This window comes from Rhamphochromis longiceps, linkage group LG7 (assembly GCF_057381845.1).
Source record: "Rhamphochromis longiceps isolate RC_006_pf linkage group LG7, R_longiceps_female_GT1.1, whole genome shotgun sequence".
Taxonomy (NCBI): Eukaryota; Metazoa; Chordata; class Actinopteri; order Cichliformes; family Cichlidae; genus Rhamphochromis; species Rhamphochromis longiceps.
In genome coordinates, this window is record NC_140563.1 from 17,656,246 (window position 1) to 17,678,125 (window position 21,880).

Below are 21,880 nucleotides of genomic sequence, written 5' to 3' on the forward strand. Positions count from 1 at the left end.
TACAGTTAACAAACAGTCAGGTGAATAAACAACACTGAGACACTTGTGTAGGTTAACGTGCTGCACGGGTGAAAAGCTCAGAGCAAATCACACCGAACTGCAGTATTCGTTTATTTTTATAGGTTACATCGTCAATATGCAAATATAATCACATTTCCTGTTACGCAGGTCCTGATGCTGTCTGTGTGTAAGCTGTGTGTGTGTGTCACAAAGTATGTGTGTCGCAAGTCAATTTCTAAGAATAATATAATGCAAGTCAACTTCTGCGGATATGTATTTCTGTACTGGTCTCTTTTCAGTGTCACAGGGTCAGCTTCCTGTTTCTACAGAAAACTGTGTCTGGTGAAATATGTATAACATAACTTTTGAAGCATAAGCAAATAAAACAATAAAAACTCCCTGACACTGGGTTTTAGACTGGTGGTGAAAAGAAACCTGTCAACGTGCAGACTCGGACCTGAAAAACTGCTGAGAGTCATTTAATTTAACAATTTAGTGAGTATCGCATCAGATTAAATGGCCTGGTAAATGGCCATTTAATCTGATGTATTTATCATAAATAAATGAATCATTAGCAGCAACTCTAATAGACGTTGTTCAGTAAACACTGTATGTGTCTTCATATTGTTCAGCTTTAATGGGAATGTTTTGCGTTGGCTTCCAGAGTATCACTTCAGTCCTGAATACTCATTTGCTGAGTTTTAAACATGAATTGCTATGATTAGTTTATTCCCTTTGATCCCAAGCATGGCAGTGTGTGGATTAAATATAACTCAAGATAACATCAGATTAATCTGCAAAGGCTAATTTCAGTAAGTTCTGTCGTTGTACTACATCTACCTTTTTCCCTCCTCTCCTCCATAACCTCATCTCCTACACAGAACTAACCCATCTTAGAGGAAATACTGAATGCATTATGTGGTATAAACAGCTCCACGTAAAGATGCATTTATTGGATCGTTTATGATAGCGGGATATGAAGAAGTTTTCCCACATTTCACACAGTGGCTGATCTCAGTGGTTCCAAGTGCAAGAGTGCCGCTCTAAATGTTTAATGGCGAGTTAAAGGATAAGGGCCATCTTCTGTCTCTTTCTGCATAGTGTCTCATTCCAGTCTGGCTGAGCTCCAGTGCTCACTGCAGCATTCTGACTCACTATGTTGCTGCATTGAGCCTAGATACAAAGCATCTCTGGAGACCTTTTAGCTCTGCTGGAGTTATGCAGTATATTGAGTAGGACAGTTTTCAAACTTGGCCAGACGACTAGGATCATTTGTCACTCTAGTCGCGTGCACCTATATTTTATTTTTATGGCCTGACCTTCGGCTTCACAACCTCAGTGTGCAAACGGGGCAGACCACCAGCCACTAGTCCGCGTCACGGTCAAAGCGTCAGCGTTTCGGTGAAGCCCTGGCTGCTCTTCAATGGCCCTTTCACTGCCACTTGGTGACAATGCATTTTTTCCATGCCATAAAGCAGATGCTGTATTCTAGCAGTACAATACAGGGCCCATCTGAAACTGTTTACCATGTGAAAGGCACACCGGGATCAGGATGCCTACCACTGTGTGGGGCTTTTTGACTTGCCACTCTATAATGAGTGCACGCTGGAAGGAAAAGGAGCGCGCAGCTTTAACTGGCATTGTAATCACTGCATGGAGAGAGGAAATGCAGTATAAAGTGCTGATCCAGCCTATTCTTCCCAGGCCAGGGCTTTTTAGACTTATCTGAATACAGAGATTACTGTGACACCATATGAGCTTGTCAGCAGTTGCACCCATAGCAGATAAATAGGGAGGAAACTCGCAGTTTACGTACCCACCTAAAACAGATCATTTAATCTCTTATTCCATCGGGCCCTGATCTTTGATACAGCTGTGGCAAGTTTTCTCTAAGATGAGGTCTCTGATCTTTTCCGACCTCTTTCTCTGGAAGTCAAAAATCAAGAACTAACAAGTGGAAACATCTCAACTGCAGAGGCTTATCCGGTGTAACAGAAACCCCCTGCAGTTAAATCATTATCTTTGTGCGACTAGTACCTGTCTTCTCTTGTGTTGCTGTTTGTTGTCGACAAGTTGATGACGCTCAGCTTGTTCCAAGTTGTCTGCCCTCAGGCCTCGCTTTGTTATGAAGTCTTACTGCTCCACCTCTTATGGAAAAACAACTAAGACAGCGTTAAACCAGCCCTAATGGTGGACTTAGTGGTGGCCTGACAGCAAGAGGTGTAGTGAGTAATTAAGCACTCAAGCAGTGAGGGACCCTGAAAGGCCAGAGGTACCCAACCTCACAGACTGGTCACAGTCAGATTCCTCTCCACCCATACAAGGGGTGTCAGAGACAGGGAAGCTACTCCTGAAGCTAAGGTCTCTTTGGCCCTTCGGCACCACTTAGAGGGCTTATCCTCCTAGCCAAGAGCTCTCTAAGGCCTCCAGCTGGTCATCAGTCATGTCAAGGACACACATCATACATGTCAAGAGCCTGAAGAAATAACAGCGGTGCCACAGACACAGGAGTGCAGATGGGGATGTTTTTAAGTATATTTAAATGACACCTTGGAGGAAGAATGGCACTGTGGGAAATACCTGCAGTGGTTGCAGCTGGCTGAGTGTTAAGATGAACTCACTCGCACATTCCTGCTGTTTATAGTTAATTTTGAGCAGCATTCTGGATCAAGTTAATGCATGCATTGCAATAAGTTTGCAGAGAGATTTCTGGTTCACATAGGAAGGTGTTTTGAATGTTTTGCTTCTTGTGGGTATTATGAGGTTAGTATTGCAGAGTTTTAGCAAATACTCAACAATTTACTGTGACATTTAGTCCTGAATAGTCTAATAACCCCAGTAATGCTTTTAGTGCCTTATTTTTTATAGAAGTCTAGACTTGCAGAAGGCTTCAGTTTGTTAAACCTGCAAAACCTGCTGTAGACTTTCTAATAACATCCTCGTTTTCAGTGTATGTGTGTTGTGTTTTCTTTAATTGCTATTGAGCAAATTTTGGCTTTTTAAAACACTTGTCTATCTTGATAATTGCACACATTAAACCTGATAAACATCAGTATACTGGCATTGGCGTTGTGGGCATGTTTGGGCATGCTGATTGGCGTTTAGCTCAGAGCATCACTGTGCACAGAGCTGCACAGTGTCGTGGTCCCCCTGAGCAGCTTTTCTAAAGAGTATATCCATTTAATAAACTGTTTTAAAGACATTGTTGTTCAATGGGATGCAGACACAGGCAAATATGCACCATTAATCAACAGACAACATGCCAGTTTAGCTCCAGACAACTCCAGAATATCTTTGATTTTCTTATTTTTTGTGTTTATACACCAGTTTGCATGTAATCATTAGTTATTATTAATTTCTAGGTCAAAGGCGTGTCTTTTGTCCTGTCTCCCTCCCCTGACCCCCAAGCTCAACAGATGGCTGCCCCTCCCTGAACTGGAGGTTTCTTTCAGTTAAAAGGGAGTTTTTCCTTCCCACTGTCGCCAAAGTGCTTGCCAATAGGGGGTCTGATTGTATGCCATCAACACTTACACAAATACAAGAAAACAGCCATTGCATAGCTGTCCACTGCAGTGACCACTATGTGTGAAAGGGTTAGAGTTGTACTTTATTTAAAAATTGCATCCTACTTCATTTTATGTGCTATAAAGCAGTTGTTTACCAGTTTATTTTTCCACCCCAGGAAGAGACTTGGTGTGAGTAAGTAAGGGAAGAGCACTTTTAAGTGTGTTGTCAACACTTTCACATTTTTTGAATCGGAAAAATTGCCATCTATTCACCTAAAACGCATTCCATCACTTTTTCTTCTTATGCTGCTGTCTGTGCTGTCATCTAAGTTATTTTAGCGGGGAGCATCTGTCCCATTTTGTTGTATCATTTCCCTGAAGAGTACACGGCATCTTGTCACAACCGGAGGAATGTTAGTTTTCCTTATCAAGAAGGAAGCCGAGGGAACGCAGACCACAGAGACTAACCCATATACAGCGGAGGCTGTGTAAAATCCCTCCAGTTGCGAATAACTGAGCATGTCGCACAGATACCAGAGAAACCGTATCACTGATCAAACGCGGGCCTGTAAAATACAAAGCTTGTCTCCAGCAAATCAAGTGACGGCGGTTTTTTTTGTCTTATGCTCGGAGCCAGTGTCTCTGACATTGTGCATTCAGGCAGAGCTTGTCTTTTAGCTTCGTTGTGTCACTAATTTATTCATTTAAGCGGTTGCAGCCATATTCAAAAACAATGGCGCACAAGCTGTGAGTTGAATTAACCTCAATAATTATGCAGTTCTGAGGAAATAAAAGCCCAATTGTTAGATACTCCTCAAGATTCCTGCCCCCTTCTGTGCTTAACATCCAACTGAATAGATTAATAACCCCCAGAAAAATCCAACCTTTCCCTTTAAAGTGTCCTCTCGGATCAACAGGACAGTGCACTTTCACATTTGTTTTCGTGGTATTTGCATCGCATCCTCCAAGGTCAAGCTTTCTGTTTATGTTTGCACTACTGATGATTTTCATATTAAGCCTAATGGAAGCATCTATCCACTGTGAATGCATTTGCAAGGGATCCATTTTCTCAAAACACCATACAGGAATGCACTTTTAAGTGATTCCAATAAAAGCATGGTTCAAAGTGCTAATGGCACATGTGATCAATACGCAAGCTTTTTTACGGCATTTGAATCCATCAGATGTACACATCAATCCAAAGGCCATTTGGGTTGCAACAATAAGTTTATGAATATTCTATTGTGTATCGCATTACTTTGATTTATTCCTTCTAAAGGAGCTCATACTGTTAAAACAGCGCATTATAATCCTGTAGCTTTAAGTCGATGTGAGGCCAAACATTTGGCTAGCACAACAAGCATTGAAATACATTTCATTGAAGTGGATTTATAAGAAAAAGAAATACATCAGTTTATAGAAAACATCAGCCCTCCAGGGTTTACACGCTAAACAAAAAATCTGTCTGCACTTGGCGCAGATGAGTGTTAACAGATTTCTTCTTTCTGCTAAAAACCTTAAGTCAGTAGATCATTTCAAAGTTTTGATATATAATTAGTCTTTTATCTGAAAAGTGCCTGGCGTGTGTTTCTCACAGCTCCTCAAATTTGAGAATTTGAATAATCTCTGTCTGATCTAAATTTCAGTACATTTAGTGCTGCGCAGTCTGCAATCTGGGAACATGAACCTGGGCCTTGAGAAGCTGGGATCGTCTTCCCTGTGTTCAGGCTGTTATAACACCTGGCCACAGCTGGCAACAATAGAGACGTTGTGAAGTGTTGGCTGGATGTGAAAAACATCAGACAAACACAACAATAACAGAAGCCCATTTGCATCCTCCACTCCGCTGCTAAAGTAAGAGCAGCCAAGATTCTGGCTAATGCATAAGACGTTGTTGGAGATGAAAGTCTCACTGTGACAGTGTTCCTTGTGCTCAGCCTGCTTCAGATGAGATGCGGTGATGGATCTTGAGAATAGCAAGCCCGAGGATGTGGTTTTTAGTCATGCATTTCTAAGAATAGAAACACCAAAAAAAAAAAAGCTCTCGTGCTTGGTTTAAAAACTGAGGTAATTTGTACTTTAATGATTCAGGATCAGTGGCTGTGATATGTGTTATCCTCTAACTACATGGTCATTGCCACATTCAAACACAGTTTTGGTACTGCAGGTTTTGGCCAGTACCTTCTCTCTAGACGGCCTGCATTCAGTGTGCTTGCATGTGTGCGTTTGGGTGTGTTTGGGGATATATGTGAGGGTGAATTATTGATGCAGTGTAAATCCAATCTGCCTCGTGGCAGGTGTGCTGCGTTCTGTTTGCTCTGTGTGTGTCTCTGTGTGTGTGTTTATGTGTGTGAGACATTGTCAGAAAGGAGGAAGGAGCTGTGCTGCAATTAAAAGGCAGCACAGTCTGCAGTCCTGCCCACACAGATACAGCTGTAGACATAGAGGCTATAGGCTCAGTGTACCTTGCATCCACGCATGACCACTAGAGTGTTCACGAACATGGAAAACACAGTCCTTCTCACTCTCCCTCCTCCCTCCACTCCTTTTCTCGATCTGTTGAGCGGTACAGTTTGCTTTTTTTTCCCTTCTTTGCTTCCCCTGCCACCCTTCCTTCTCTCACCCTCTGTCTCCTGTGCTCTTTCTACTCTTTTCTCTCTCACACATAAACTTTACAGTGTGCCACACTTGACCTGCAGCAGTCTGTTATTGTGCAGCATGCACAAGCTGCTAAGAGTCGAGTGGTGATATCATCCCATTGTCCCTGTGCTGTCACCTGCACCAAAGAGCATGGAGGCGAAAGAGAAAAAAACAAAGATGAGAGGAAAAGAGAAGTGGATGTAGGAGAAAGGTGGAGAAGGAATGAGATTAGAGTGCGAGAGAGGGATGGAAACATCCTGATAGGCATGGAGGGCTGCTTTGTCTTCCTCCACTGGGGCCAGTTAGGGAACACCAACCGCTGCAAAGACGTGTTTTTCAGGGCAAACAGAGACGGCCAGGCTTTGAGTACACAAATATTGGTTTGGATATGTATTTACCTCAGATATTTGTAGAAGCAAGACAGGGAAGAGAAGGTTGAAGGAAGAGAATGTTGATTATTTTTTCCTATAATTTAAAAACAAAAAAAGTCTCCTAAATTTTGTCCCAGGCTTATAAATTGTTGCAGTAACTTTGCTATTAAAGATGTGAGGATCCTGGTACCTGACACAACAGAAATAAACTGATACTATCAGACACAGGAATATTATTGATGAGTATGACAATTAAAATGCGAATACTAATAGTCACGTTCCTATATAGGATTTTAAAAGTTTCCCAGCTTTACAGAAAGAAAAACTCTTATTGCAGACTGATTAGACTGTTCTAGCAATACTCCATTAGATTTAGCAGTATGTGAAGGTTGTTGGAAACTGCCCGTCAAGACTGCAGCCTTTTTGTCTCTGCCCCCTGCTGCTGTGGCCGCCTGCTCTTGCCTCCTTTCCAAGCTCACCAACAATGAGTCTATTAACAGCCCAAGGCAATGCTTTTAATGTGAAATGTACAGGAAGTGTTATGATTTAATCACCAGAACAAAACATTTTGGATAATCTCCCTCTCTCGCCAAGATCTGGATTTGGAGTTTGTTACAACTTTCACGTCTGTAAATCAGCGGCTCAAGTTACAGATGTCTTACCTGAAATGGTGGATACTGTCTTTAGCAGTAAAGAGGAAAAGGCAGAGGAATGATTAACATGAAATTACAAGTGAAAACAGCCAAGGCAATACAGAGGTAATTTCACCATCCCCTCAGTGTTTTCCTTGACCTTTAGTTATGTTTACCAGCCATTAGCCCAGTGGTAACACACACTGTGCACACGACAGGGGATTCATGTTTTCATTGACATAGTCACACATACAAAAACAAACATTTGTGGATTCAACCCACTATATTTGAGGTGTAATTTGGAAGGGATACATGTAGGCTTCAATATCCAAAAAACTCTCTTTTCAAAATAAAATTAAAATACCTGTATTTTCACAGTAAGGTTAGGTTACAAAAACTCCAACACGTTTCAGTCTATGGACACACCGAATCCTTCTACATATGGTGTTCAACCAGTAACAAGCTTCCACCTAACCCAGTAAGTGTGAGTGCAATATTCCACTACTAAAGCTCCACCAATAGGAGAAGTCATATAATATATCAGCATCAAGCCCAGCCTTACACCCAAATTCAGTTCAGATCAGACAAGAACAAGAACACATGAAGGAGAACACATAACAACATCAAACATAGGTGACACAAAATGCATCTTTAAAGGCACATAGTGGTTATAAGAAAGAAGTAAAATGTGTAGAATGTGTGGAATCGTGTTGGAATCTCAGGTATGAATAGCCAGCACCTCTGCACCTTTGCGGTCCTTTGCACATCTGCACCTTTCATTTGTCTGTTCTCCTAACAGACACATCTGTCTCCCTCCCTTTACATTTTTATCTCAGCAGCAATATCATGTGTGTGTGTGTGTGTGTGTGTGTGTGTGTGTGTGTGTGTGTGTGTGTGTGTGTGTGTGTGTGTGTGTGTGTGTGTGTGTGTGTGTGTGTGTGTGTGTGTGTGTGTGGCAGCCTCAGTCTGTTGTAGACAGCCTGATTATACCCTTCAGCACAGTCTCCTTCACCGCTCCACTCATGACGACTGATGTCACTGACACTCCCCCCCATCCATCTTTTTTTCTCTCAGGAGTTTTTGCATTAAAGACTGAGCAGAAACTTTCATTTCCTTGTTTCTGCTCTTGAGCCACTGCACGTGATATAGACTTTATATTAGGGCGTCACTCGGAAGCTGGTAATTTCACCTCTCTGCTTATGGAAAAGAGAGGTAGAGAGCAGGGCTAGACTTGTTTTCCCTGGATTTGGCTTTTCCGTCTGCTCTCAGTCCAAGTGTGTAGTTGTTTGTTTGAGGGGAAGCTTTGATTGTGCTCAGAGAAAGCAAAGACTGTCTGAACTTTATCTCCTCATTCATTGCAGCCTCCTATACCGGCTGTGTGTTTTTTGCTTTAGAATTCTTAGTATGTTACATTTGGTATGTAACATGAACCTATTTAAACTGAAATAATAGCTGTGTTTGTTGACATCCCTGACTGCTTCTGTATAGTCTTGAGAGATTGCGGTTGCGTTGAGGAGACAGGTGGTATGAGAGCTGGAAAGAGGGCTCAGATGAGGATGAAGATGAAGAAGGGAGCAAACTCTCCTTTGTCTTGCTGCTGCCACAAACATGCACTTCAAAGATTCCTTCTGGAGACACTCAGGCAGCAAAGTTAAGTGAAATTCCTTTAGCTGCTCGTAAAGTAATAGGTTAATGCTTAATGCACAGCTTTAAATTAAACTTCCGTCCATTCATCCGTCTCTAGCTGGTGTGCAATGCATCAGAGGGGCAGGTTGTTTGTGCTTATGGTCACAGAGTTGCCAACGGTAATGAACAGCCGGGATGACGCGCCCCGTGCAGCATCGATCGCACACTCTCACAGACGGTGGATGGAAATTGGTCCTGGTGGGGAAGCAAAGGAGGTGCACACATGCCTGCGCCTTCTGTGGACACATATGGACGCGGGGATCAGTGCACATGCACATACTGAGAGAGAGAGTGAGGGTGAGTGTGTGTGTGTGTTGGGGAGTGGGTGTATTGACATCTATGGATGCTTACTGCTCACTGGGCCGAAGATGATCTTCTTATGGGTGACAGTATGGAGCATATAGAGGGGGAGATCTGCTTGGGGGGCTTTTCTGTGTTGGTGCAGAAAAACTCTTGGATGTCTGCCACCTCCCCTCATGTCCTCAGCTGGTGCTCTCTGCAGTTGGAGACAAGCCCCATGCACACACCATATCAGACCTGGCTGCAGCACTTCCTCTCTTGCTTCATTATCACATGGATGGTTGCCATATTGCTATATACTGTATGGCTATGGTTGGCAAGTCAGTCAAAGTCTTTGGCTTGAACATGGTGAGCTAACAATAGCCACAGGAGCAGGAATTTCTGTTTTAGTGGCTGAAAAAGCAGTTAAGGTGTTCCACATCCTCAAAGCTAAATCTTAGTGCTGGGATTATTATTGCAGTGTCAGTTGTTATTCATTTAATTTCTAATGCGATTGCACTCACCAAGTCGAGTGTTGAAATCGGGAAACACAATAACATCGCTTTAAAAACGCTCACATGATCAGAATGATTGCAGACTATTACAGTTTGGCCATATTATCTGGACTGCTTGAGAGTTAACCCTGTCAGGCTCAAATTAAGTTTTTTGTTGCTTATGCACAACCAAGTCCTGCAGTGGTACTTCTGAGTAAAAAAACCTCATAAAATATGTATGTGGGGTAATCAGGTTGTTAGTTTTTAACTGTTGCAAATCGGCAACGCCTGCCTCGAGAGGGTTAAAACTGAAAATAAGCACTGCGGAAATATCCATATAATCCTTTATTGCAGAGGAAAGTTGAGCAACTTAACAAACAAGAAGGTAGAAAGGCTGTACAAACAAACATAAAGATGCCTCTGACAATATTACAGGTAAGTCAGCAAGTACATTGTTTGTATTGACAGTTGTAAGTTTGTACTTCTTCTGAGGCCTGTGATGTTGATTGTGTGGGATTACCGGGTCCTAATGGAAAATTGTGGTTTATTACACCATAGGTTTTGTTTTTCTGACCCTTTTGTGCTGCCTGTTATTATAACACGGGAATCCCCAAAGAGCTAGAATCAAATGCCTTTGTATATGAACAATAAGACCATCAGACAGGTTGTACAAGTCCATGTTAGCCTTGTTATTTGGGAGAGAAAAGAAGTGGACAATAAAACCCACAAAGTCTTTGTTGTTGTTGTGTTCACTCACAGCTGTTCTGAGTAATGAGGGAACTTTAGTGACCTTACAGATGTACTAACTGTACGGTTTAAGTTCTAATTAGTAAGCTCCTCTAATCTAAGCTGTTTAAAACTGGTATGATTGTCTTATTGTTGTTTCTTTTGCTCCATATTATTGCTCAGTAGATTGCTATGATTCATATCATTGATGGTACCATTCCATATTTCTTCCCACTACAACAGATTCCATGCAAACAGAAAGTTTTGGTAAAATCACAAACTGTATATCAAAGATGTTAGCCACTGTCACATCAGCCACAGTTTAGTGAGGTCCTGTTGTGAAACTCTGAGACAAACCTTTGAGAACATCCTGCAACATGCCTTTGTTTTGAAACAACAATTTTTGTTTTGCCCCACCTGATGGGCCAGGTGGGGCAAAGGTAGCAAGTTAGGGCCATCCTACAGCTTATCTTGCTTTATCCTTCTTGTGGACACTGTAAGTTATATAATAAGCACATTGATAAGCTGTTAAATTACCATTTCACAGCATCAAGCCATCAAGAAAAAATATACTCAAGTCACAAATGAAGTGAAACAAACCTTTTACACACACAATTTTGCTTATTTTGTCAGTCTCCCCCTGCTGGCCATTAGAAGGACTGCAGAAACCAAATTAAAAGTAAGCACACACTTTATATGAAAAGAAATCTTTAATCTTTAAAGTAATTTATTTGCCTTCATTTAGAAATTGTTTCAAAAGCTTAGACCATAGCAATATTGGCCTTTCTGCCCTTTTTTATGACTGACTTTTTACAACGTTGATCTTAAACTGTTAGTACAGTGTTATTATAACTACTACAATATGTGCTCTATATTGAAGTAAAATTAAACAGAATTGTCCCCGAACAATTTAGAGCAGCGGTCCCCAACCCCCGGGCCTCGGACCGGTCCGTGAGTCGTTTGGTACTGGCTCAGTTGAGGCTCAGGTGTGAAATGTATGTTTTTCAGGATTTTTATCGGTTTTCAGCGTTATTTTGTTATCGTTTTTATCGTTTACTCGGTTTTCCTGGGTCTTTTCACGTGTGTTATGAGTAAATCTTCTTTTTTTCGGTACCGGTACTAGTTTTATTTTGTTGTATTTATCCGCGACACCTTAAAGGCCGGTCCGTGAAAATATTGTCGGGCATAAACCGGTCCGTGGCGCAAAAAAGGTTGGGGACCGCTGATTTAGAGTACATAAATTGAACTGATGTTATAAACAGTTAGTAGCACGAAGGAAATAAAGAGACGCTGCTGCTCTGGCTTTTGTTAAGTTGAACTATTGTGTATTTTGAATTGTGTCAGGGTCTTTGAGTAGAAAAAAAGAAATACGATACAGAGCACTACAGGTCCTTAACCTCAGGGATGGCCTCTGTGTGGTAAATCTCTCCCTTTCTACACACGCTTTGTTTTTTTTTGTTTATTGTTTTTTACTGTGCTCTCTCTGCCTCTCTCTCCCTCCGTCCTTTTCTTTTCCCCACCATCATCCTCCCTGTTGTCTTTGAGCATGTTAACACTCCAGCCCTGTCAGTGAGCCTCATGGCACCATGGAAACCAGTCACACCATTCTCTGCTGGTGTGTTCCTGTGCGCGTGCGTGGCCGTGTGTGTTTGTGCGCCGATAGGCGGGATCGGGGTCTTGTTTAGGTTTTTTTTTTTTTTTTTTTAAAAGCTGAGGAGAGGTCGCGGCCGTCCCTAGGGCCGTCTTTCTGTAATTCATGTAAATTCCCTTAAGACGCCGGCAGCTTTGTTTTCCTCATTGTTGCAGCTGAATCCGATGCCTCTGTCATCAGCGCGGCTTGTTGTGAAATGCTTTCTGTTTCCCCGTGAAATTCCTACACCTTCATTTAGCTCCTTTGATACTTTACCAGTTACCCCACGTTATCTCGTGATAGTCTTGGTACATGATACCTCAGACACCTGATCTCCTCGGTGTTATTGTGTCCTAATGAGTTCAGGCAGAGTTAACAAGACTAAATTTGATGCAGGCATGGACGAGGACGGTTCTGCAGTGTCCTGTCAGACCATTTTCATGCTTTTATTGCTTTATACAAAGCACATTTAAACAGTTTAATAACTGAAATTTGACCTGAAAACAAGACATAAAACATTACTGTGCGATATACTTGGGCAAACAAGTGTGGGAATGATGTATTAGGAGCAAACTTTAGAAGGCTAAATCATCCATGCTTGTCTTTTCTTTCTGTTTCTGACAGGCAATGAAGTATTTCAAGTGTCCCCCGCCCGCCCGCCCAGCCTCGATAGCCTTGTGAACCCAGCCTCTTATTCTCTCTCCAGGCCAATCATATTTCACTCCCATTCACATTTCTGAATAGGAAGCTCAAAAGAGTCCCCGCCAGAGACAAATGAATTTATGAGTGTGCACAAACAGTCACATGCACACTGTGCGCAGCTCCGGTTACGAGGGCCAGGTCTAGACGGCAACATGAAAGTTTTTTTATTTATTTATTTTTCTGTTAAAAGTTTCTATTGAAATATGCAGTTGCCATTGAAATATCGTTCTTCTATTGGTGTCTTGACAAAGACCGGGGAGGGCGCCGGTCCTATCTCAGTGTGAGACTGAAAGAGCAAATGGGCCGGCAGGGATCGCCCAGTGTCTCTGCACTACGGAGTCAGTGTGCAGAAATAATGCCCATTAGACTTGGTCAATCACGCCCCTCGCTCAGTGAAATATGGCCCTTTCACTCATTTCATACCACAATACGTACACCTCACTGCTATCCATCATCTCCCTGAAAGACGTCCGCTACAATGAATGCTTTTATTTATGATACATTTTTTTGTTTAAGTTAATGGCTTCTCATGCAGAGACGGTAGATGCTGAGAAAGCTCAACGCGCTGAGTTATGTTTACACAAAAGGACGACCGAAGCTGTTCATTAGCAGATTAAGCTGGAATTGCAGTGCAAAAGTTTCGAGCCTCCCGACCACCAGTGACACTCTGATGGTCTGTGGGCTGATGTTTTCATCATTGTGAGTGGGTGGACGTTATGTACTCACAGCGATTTGCAACAATGACCATGTTGTGAAGCCATTCAGCTTTTCCCACTGGAGCAGACAGATGTCATATGCCATGGAGTATTATGAAGTGGGTATTCCCAAAAGCGCAACCAGTGAATGGAGACCCTCTCTTTTTTTATGCAAGCATTTGAACAATGAAAAAATACTTCAGTAAAAGTGAAGAAGAACTATTAACAATGTATAGTAATTAATAATAGCTTAAAGATGAAATATCTGCAAGTGCAATCCCTCTTTGAACAAATGTGATTGGTCAATAGACCTTAAGCTATGAACGGAAACCAAAAATGTGATAAACATTGTGCCAATGGTGTCAAAACTCATGTCCTTTGCCTACAAGTTCTGCATATTAATTTCCTGATATCTGTCTTTAGAGAGATATGTTCCATTGTACCATGTCCACTTACTGTATGCCTATTTTTAAGCTATTATACATCTGTGTGCATGTATGGAAGTGTGCCTTTTGGAATTAATGTGTGATGCTGTTTTCTGACAATTACAAGTCACAGATCAACAAAAACTGTGAACGGCTAGTTTAATCTCTTGTAAATGTTTTGCACTTTTAAAATCATAATTCGAATAGTTACTTGCAACAAAAAAAAAAAACAATTTTAAAAATTACTCTGTGGAGCAAATGTAAGCATAAAGACATAAAAACTCTGGAGTAAATACGTGTGCTTTTTGAATACCAGGGTTGAGGTCCTTGTTCAGCCGGAGCGAGAATCCTCTTTGATGCAGATAAAGTTACATTTTCAGTGCTTTTGTAGCGAGGGGGTGTTATTTAAGGCTGGGCCCAGAGAAAAGTGACTCTTTCAAACCATTGTTACCCTCTGCAACCATAGCTAACGGACGTCAAAAGACTTTTCACATCTATTCTCTTAAAATGGGTTGCAATAATGCTGGCGAGGAGTCGGCAATAAATAAGCTTCCTCTCACTGTGTCAGCTAGATTAGATTGCATGGGGACATCTGTTGACTGTAGGTGAGTACTTTCTCTGGTGTCTAACTGTATGGGAAAGGAAGTCCTTCGGATGTGCCTTGAGGCTTTTTACTCTTTTTTTCTTTTCTTACGTTGCTGTTCAGCCTCCACCCTCTATTGAACGCCTCGAAGGCCGCATTGATTCGAGCACAATCAGTGCAGCTGACAATTATTTTACTGTAGACTGGGTGCAGTTTGATTTAACATGCAATTATAGTGCCACTGTTGCTTTTATGCTCTGCCAGATTCATATAGCAGGATGTTGCGCTTCTGTCATTGCCTCATTTCGCAGACTGTTACGTCTTATAAAAACAAATAACTTTAAAAATATTTCATGTTCTTGCATAAAATACTAGAAATTGCCACCCAGTAACTATGTGGATTCTGCGAGCAGTTCATGTGATACCAGGAAATGTTTAACCTCTATTGTAGAGACACAAAAGGTTGTTTTAATCCCACTGTGAGAGGGGAGGGAGGGTCAGGGGAGGTTTTTGTTTTTTGGAGGAGGGGTTTTGGGTGTGCGAGGGAACCAACCCCTCTCTCTTTGCTGTCAGTCAGTTACAGCAGACACGTCGAGAAGTAAACAACCACCGGGATTATGACAGTTGAACTGGCTTCATGCAATGAATGCACAAACTGAGGCGACTTATCCTCACTGACACACACGGAGATAAAGGTGATGTATCAGCTTTGTGGTTAAATGGCATTTAGGGGCACAGTGTCTCTGTTTTGCTCTGTAAGATCTGCATAAGTCATCTTCTTAAGTTTTGAATGTTTTTGGGAGAACTGATGAAATGTCCTGGATGATTAAACCGCTTCAGCAATTATTTGATTTTAAAAAAGGAACCATTATTATTATTGTTGGGTTCAGTTCGTTGGTAATATTAATTATTAATCAGGACAAATATCAAATAATTGCTGCTTTAAACTTCTCAGTGATGACTGTGTGTTGGTCTTCTCTCTTTTATACGATTTAAAATTAAGTATTTGGGGGGTTTGAACTATTAATCAGCCAAGAAATTACATTTGATGGTGTTGCTTTTTGCTTTTTAGAGCTCATGCTGGTTGTATTATCACATGTTGGTGTTGATTGACAATTATTTTTGAAAATTAGAACTACAAACACATATTAAATTGACAGAATTGTTCAGTGTTTTCACCCTTTTTTTAAGCAAAATATTATCTTTTAAAGTTTTTGTGATAGTAAATTGAATATCTTTGGGTTTTTAACTTGACTGGGCAGCAAAAGGCTTCTGAAGATTATTTAGACAAAACGAACGACGGTCAGTTTCTTCACCACATTACCAAATGAATATAAACTAACTAGTTGATACAGAAAGTAGTCATCAGTTGCATGAGTCTGAAAATGTTCACTAAAACATTTTGAGACTTGGTTTCGTCGTGTACTTGTAGCCTGTCACTCTTTGAAGCTGTGGGTGTTTTCCTTGTGGTAAAACCTACAGACTGGTTTTGCAGCTCAGGTTTGATATTAACACGTTCATAGAGATTTTGCACCTTTCCAGCGCTTGCACAATCAACAAATCCTCTTCATTTTGTTGAGCCTGCTTGCTTTAAAATGTAATTTAAACAAAAAAAAAAAAAAAACAGAACCTTTCTATCTGCAAGCCATGTCCTCTAATTTAAATTCAATATTTCTTCCCTCTTTGGCAGTAATGACACTTCATCGGGAGAACGGTATCATCTATAGCCACACTGCCTCTCATTAGGCGATAGTCTAAAATTAAACCAACAGGCTTCCGTGCCAACGCTGAGCCCCCTTCCCCTGTTTATGGACACAGGAGCACACGCACAAACGTACAGCTAAGAACAACACAGCCTGGAAGAGAAAGCCAACCAGACCCTCATTAGAAGAATGACACTGTGCTAATTAGCATTTCTACAGTGAGCCATGCTTGTTTCGCCTGTTGACATTTCACCGGACATGCCGAATATGCAGTATATGCGTCTCTGCTCTATTTTGCATGAGATGACAAATGAAAAACAATGTCCTTAGAAGCAGGTATTCAGCGGTGTACTAACAATGCCGTCTTTGCTTTGTGACATCAATTAATGTCCATTAATTAACAACCAGAGTTTAGTCAGCGTGTTCTGTTTATAGAATACAAAGTCTTACACATTTAGATAGCTCAAAAAAGATGTGAACACCATCTCAAGATTACTTATTTTTGATGCATTTTAATAAATTTACTTTTGGCCTCTTTGAAGCGCCATAAGATATACATACTGTTTGCTTATTATGAGTGTGTAAAGCTGAAATTATTAGCAATCTGTTATTTCTTGCACATTGTTCAAATACGGATTAACATGATATATTTGGTTTTGATCTGCTTGATGACTCTATTTCACACAGATATCTGCTCTCTTTGTAGCTCTGGTTTGGTCTCCACCGACTCCTGATGACAATATCAGTATATCTCTATCTATTCCTAACTGCTAAATGCTTCACAGTGTTAAGCAGCTATCCTAAAACTTTGTTTGTGGGTTGTTGATTTGGCAGGGTGTGTGCAGTTTGCTGGTACGCTGTTAACAAAAGGATATAACCCAGACAATAAGCAGAATGAGCACCGATGTGTTCATTATTATTTTGGGCCGTCTTTTTCCACAAAGCATCAGTGTTATTGTGAGTTTTAGAAGATTCAGATGTTTGCTTTGTTTGGCAGGTCTCATGGCACGAGAGTGCTCCCTAAGGTTTTGAGGGTACTGTTGGTCTCTTGCTGTGAGGTGCTTTGTAGTCCTGCTCGCTGCCCAAACTCAGCATCCCGTCTCAAGCTATTTTCAGTTTCGGTCCTCGGTCCTCTTTCTTATCACCATGGCAGCTGAGCTGGACGAGAGCGCTGCACGACTCTGTAGTGTCTAAGGGCAGAGGTGGGGTGGTGAGACGGCTGACTCGATTACATAGTGGGAGGTTTCTTTTGATGGGATCAGAAGGCAGCCCTTTCAAACAGGATGTGGAAAGGTCACTTTGTTGCTTTGTTTTATTCTAAAAAGTCGCAGCTGTAATCAGCTGTTTGATCCTGCAAACCCACAGAGAAGAAGAAAACTGTAAAATCGGTTGCACATTCACCAAAAGCAAAAGGTGAAGAAGGCAGCAGCTGAACTGTAGCGCTGCTCTCAGGTACAGAGTCAGCTCAGGTGTCAGCATTATTACAGTGTGATGCTGTGAGAGAATAGTATGCGTGTCAGTGTTTTTTAAAATCTGGGTCAGAAACCTTTAAATTCAGGGCTGTTGGATGATCAGATTTTCTGTTGTAATATTCTGTAAGAAGTAATGAAGTGACTGTGCGAGCTGGTAAGGCTTTTGAAACGTCGAGCTGTGCGGAAGGTTGCGGTAAATAATGCAGGTTTTGGGGGAACATGGCTAGAAAACAATTCATATGATTGTAAACAAGCGTGCAGCACAGGGTGCACACATTTAAATTTTGGTTAGTGGGGTTAAAGAGCGATATTGAGACAAAACATATGCCATTTGTGTTAAGCAGAATTAATGTCAAATAACTGTTGACAGTTGTGAAAAGCAGTGTTCGTATTTAGCCAAGTGGAAACGGCTGCTTCTCTCAGTGGGACTTCGAGTCATACGAAGAGCAGGAGACTGAAGTCGATAAGCCTTTGCTCGAAGTAAATTGGATCTGCTTCTTCAATCATTCTGCAATCGATTCCGTTAGGTGTGTCCGTGTTGACTGTGACACAGTTTAAGGAAAAGAGAAGACAGATTTTGCTACAGCACCAATCGCAACAGAAGCTGGATAAACCGAACAGAAGTTATTAGAAAAATGACAAGGTCAGCATAGGTTAGGACAGAAAATCAAAGCCTTTTCCAGCCTCTGACCCAATGTAAAGTTCATATTTTTATAGCAGGAGAGTCATGAGAGAAGTAATTCAGTGTGAAACATTGACTGGGTTTGAAGATTTATGTCAAAATATATATTTATTTAATTTCAAATCTGTCAAGACACATCTGTATATTATCTCCCAGGTCCATGTGCGGGATCTTTAGTTTAGGTCATGATAGGAGGAAGAAGATGAATGGAGAGAGCCTTCTTGGCCACGTGATAAGTCCAGTGTGTTTCCTACTTTACATCCTATGACAGCTGAGATAGGCCGTGACCCTAATTTAGATAGGAAAGTTAGGAAAATGGATGGTTGGAGGATGAAGGCATGATGATCACATTTGACTCGATTTGTTGTCCCACAAATTCCCCAAGCTGTCATGTGAAACCTTTTTCTTTTCTTATTGATTTTTAAAAATATAGTTAAGTGTGCGTTAAGGCAAACATTTCTATTTTTTATCAAGTGTGAGATAATAAGACAGGAAGGCTGAAAGTGGAGGCTGTGTGAGGAAAAGGTGATATAACCAAAAAGGAGATGAGGTCAGAGGAAAGAGGGCACGAGCAGAAGATAGGTGAGGACGACAGGCGTAGAAGAAGAGGAAGAGCAAGTATAGAGAATACACACAGAGTTAAGATGGGATAAGAGAAGAGGAGCTGAAGGAGATGAAACAAGACAAGACGAGAGATGAAGGGAGGAGATGTCTCTCCTCCAGCTCTTAGCCACGGGCCTCAGCTTGGATTGCACACTGTTGCCTCTCAAAGTCTCTGGTTTACACAGCTTGACTGTTTAGGTGCTTTTTACCTCCAAAACTTCACAGTTGGAAGCGTTTTAAGTGCATTTCCAGCCAGTCGACACACCCATGCATGATTACATATATTTAAAAAGAGAAGTGGTCTTTTTTCATAAGAGATTGATCTGAAAGAGAGAATTATCTCTCTCTATCTAAATATCCTGGTCTAATCTGTGCTGTGACTGTGACGGAGCATTAGACATGCACTACGAAAAAGAAGTGTTTTTAGCAGAGTATAAAAAACAAAGCACAGATTAGTGAAGCCATTCTGAAATCAAACAGATGTTGGGAAAAGCCGTTTAGGAAAGACTAGATGTTCCTTTCAAGCTGGTTTAAAATGCTGGTTGTTTCAGAGAGAAGTCTACATGGTGTGCGCTAAATTTGTTATTCCCTGCTGTCCCTTTTTAACCAGACTGAATTCAGCCAGACAGCGGGCGAAGCAGGCCAGGGAGGAGGAGAGAGGGGATTTGGGCTTCTCTGGTAAGTCAGAAACTCCACGGATATCAAAACTTTTCCAAAACAGTGTGAACTTCCGGCCTTTTCGCAATCAAACGTTCTCGTTCTTCTCAGAGCCATTTCCCCTCCCACTGGATGTGAACACACACAGATGTCAGTCTGTTGCCTTTCCTGGCAAATGTCCCCAGTCTAAATATCTTCGTCTATGATGCTGCCAGAATGTGAATTTATTAACATTAACACTCCCTAACCAACTCCCCAATCTTTCCACAGCTACACGTCTTTCTCTTTCACTCTTTGTAGCGGTGCCTACTCTTTTGTTCTAGCTGAAAGGTAGAAGGTCAGCACTTGTTTGATTTCCAATTCTCTAGTGGCAAAGTGTGTGTGTGTGTGTGTGTGTGTGTGTGTGTGTGTGTGTGTGTGTGTGTGTGTGTGTGTGTGTGTGTGTGTGTGTGTGCCCACAATCATTTTGGCAGTGAGGTTGGGCAGCCAATAAAAACAAAACACTGTTGTCTGCTTTATGCCTATGGTTGTCACGGTAGCACACCCTCTCATCCTCGCCCACTGCTGTGAAAGTGGGCGTCAATACTTAAAAATCACAAAATAGCACTCAGTGCCTAAATTGCGCCTGCTGCCTTATTGACACATAATGTGTTATAATGGAAATTGCAGAGGTAGAAAAGTTCCCTAATGGCAGCAGTAAAGTAGCTCTCTTGAGTGTGAGGTCTCTGGATGCATTAGAGTCCAGAGAATTGGCTCTCCGCTAGCACAGTGGTTTTTAAGTGACCCTCCGTAACCTTTGGCTCATCCCCTCATTCTGCCCTGCTGAAAGTGTGCCTGTGATTCAGCAGGGAGTTGATCTAATGCACTGTGAGCTGAGGTGACACGGTGTGATGTGTGTCCACCGCCCAGTGGAGTGTGAAGGAAGGATCCCACCTCGCCCTTGCAGCACGCCGTGCCAAGCGGGGAGGCTGGGAGTTAAGGGACTCTGACAGCTTGGAGCTCATCTGCCTCAGCTGTTGGTGCTATGGTTCTTTTACTTTTGCCATTGGGGGGCGAGGGGGCTCCCCCTCTCTTCCAGTTTATCCATTTATGTTCCTGTTTGAATCTCTCTCTTTGCCTCGACTTTTCTCTCTGTCTGTGTCTGAATTTGTAATTCTTTCTGCTTCATGCTCAGCAATCAGTTATTGTGTTGTGAATGTGTGCTGCAAGCCAGAGAGGATGAGTGTACACTTTTCAATGGCCGCGTCATAGAGGGCAACACCGAGGAGTAGCAGTTTGAAGCACAGTGAGGCGTGAAGTGTGTATTGTGAAGAAACAGCTTTTAGGTCCCAGGCTTTCAATAGAGGCTAGAGAGGTTTCTGTTTACCTCCATGCTGCTGTCTTTCACCGCTTTCAATCACGTGTCCAATCAGAGCGTGTTGTATTAATGTTTTTTTGATAACAAATAGAGGTGAGTAGGAAACAGATCAAAGATCAGAGCTGTGCATCTATCTATCCATCTGTCTGTCTGAATTCAATTCAATTCAATTCAATTTTATTTATATAGCGCTAAATCACAACATAAGTCGCCTCAATGCGCTTCATAGATACAGAGAAAAACCCAACAATCATATGACCCCCTATGAGCAAGCACTTTGGCAACAGTGGGAAGGAAAAACTCCCTTTTAACAGGAAGAAACCTCCGGCAGAACCAGGCTCAGGGAGGGGCAGCCATCTGCTGCGACCTGTTGGGGTGAGAGAAGGAAGACAGGATAAACGACATGCTGTGGAAGAGAGACAGAGGTTAATAACAGATATGATTCAATGCAGAGAAGTCTATTAACACATAGTGAGTGAGAAAGGTGACTGGAAAGGAAAAACTCAATGCATCATGGGAATCCCCGGCAGCCTATGTCTATTGCAGCATAACTAAGGGAGGATTCAGGGTCACCTGGTCCAGCCCTAACTATATGCTTTAGCAAAAAGGAAAGTTTTAAGCCTAATCTTAAAAGTAGAGATAGTGTCTGTCTCCCGAATCCAAACTGGAAGCTGGTTCCACAGAAGAGGGGCCTGAAAACTGAAGGCTCTCCCTCCCATTCTACTTTTAAATACTCTAGGAACAACAAGTAGGCCTGCAGAGCGAGAGCGAAGTGCTCTAATAGGGTGATATGGTACTACAAGGTCATTAAGATAAGATGGGGCCTGATTATTTAAGACCTTGTATGTGAGGAGCAGGATTTTGAATTCAATTCTGGATTTAACAGGAAGCCAATGAAAGGAAGCCAAAACAGGAGAAATATGCTCTCTCTTTCTAGTCCCTGTCAGGACTCTTGCTGCAGCATTTTGGATTAGCTGAAGGCTTTTCAGTGAGTTTTTTGGACATCCTGATAATAATGAATTGCAGTAGTCCAGCCT

At 41.8% G+C, this 21,880-nt stretch overlaps 1 protein-coding gene across 9 annotated transcripts in view; it reads left to right on the top strand.

Annotated features, from left to right (window-relative positions):
- The window catches only part of LOC146665148 (neuronal cell adhesion molecule-like), a 79,384-nt gene that overhangs the window by 10,941 nt on the left and 46,563 nt on the right, over positions 1 to 21,880 (top strand). For 4 of the 9 annotated variants that reach the window (XM_085412645.1, XM_085412651.1, XM_085412652.1 and 1 more), the window contains exons 1-2: positions 14,943 to 15,064; positions 19,440 to 19,507. The exons of 2 other annotated variants lie outside the window; for them this stretch is intronic. The gene's annotated coding sequence lies outside the window, so the exon portion shown is untranslated. Of the gene's footprint in view, positions 1 to 14,942; positions 15,065 to 19,439; positions 19,508 to 21,880 lie in introns of those variants that run through there. 3 more of the 9 variants (XM_085412646.1, XM_085412647.1, XM_085412648.1) reach the window with 2 other exon arrangements.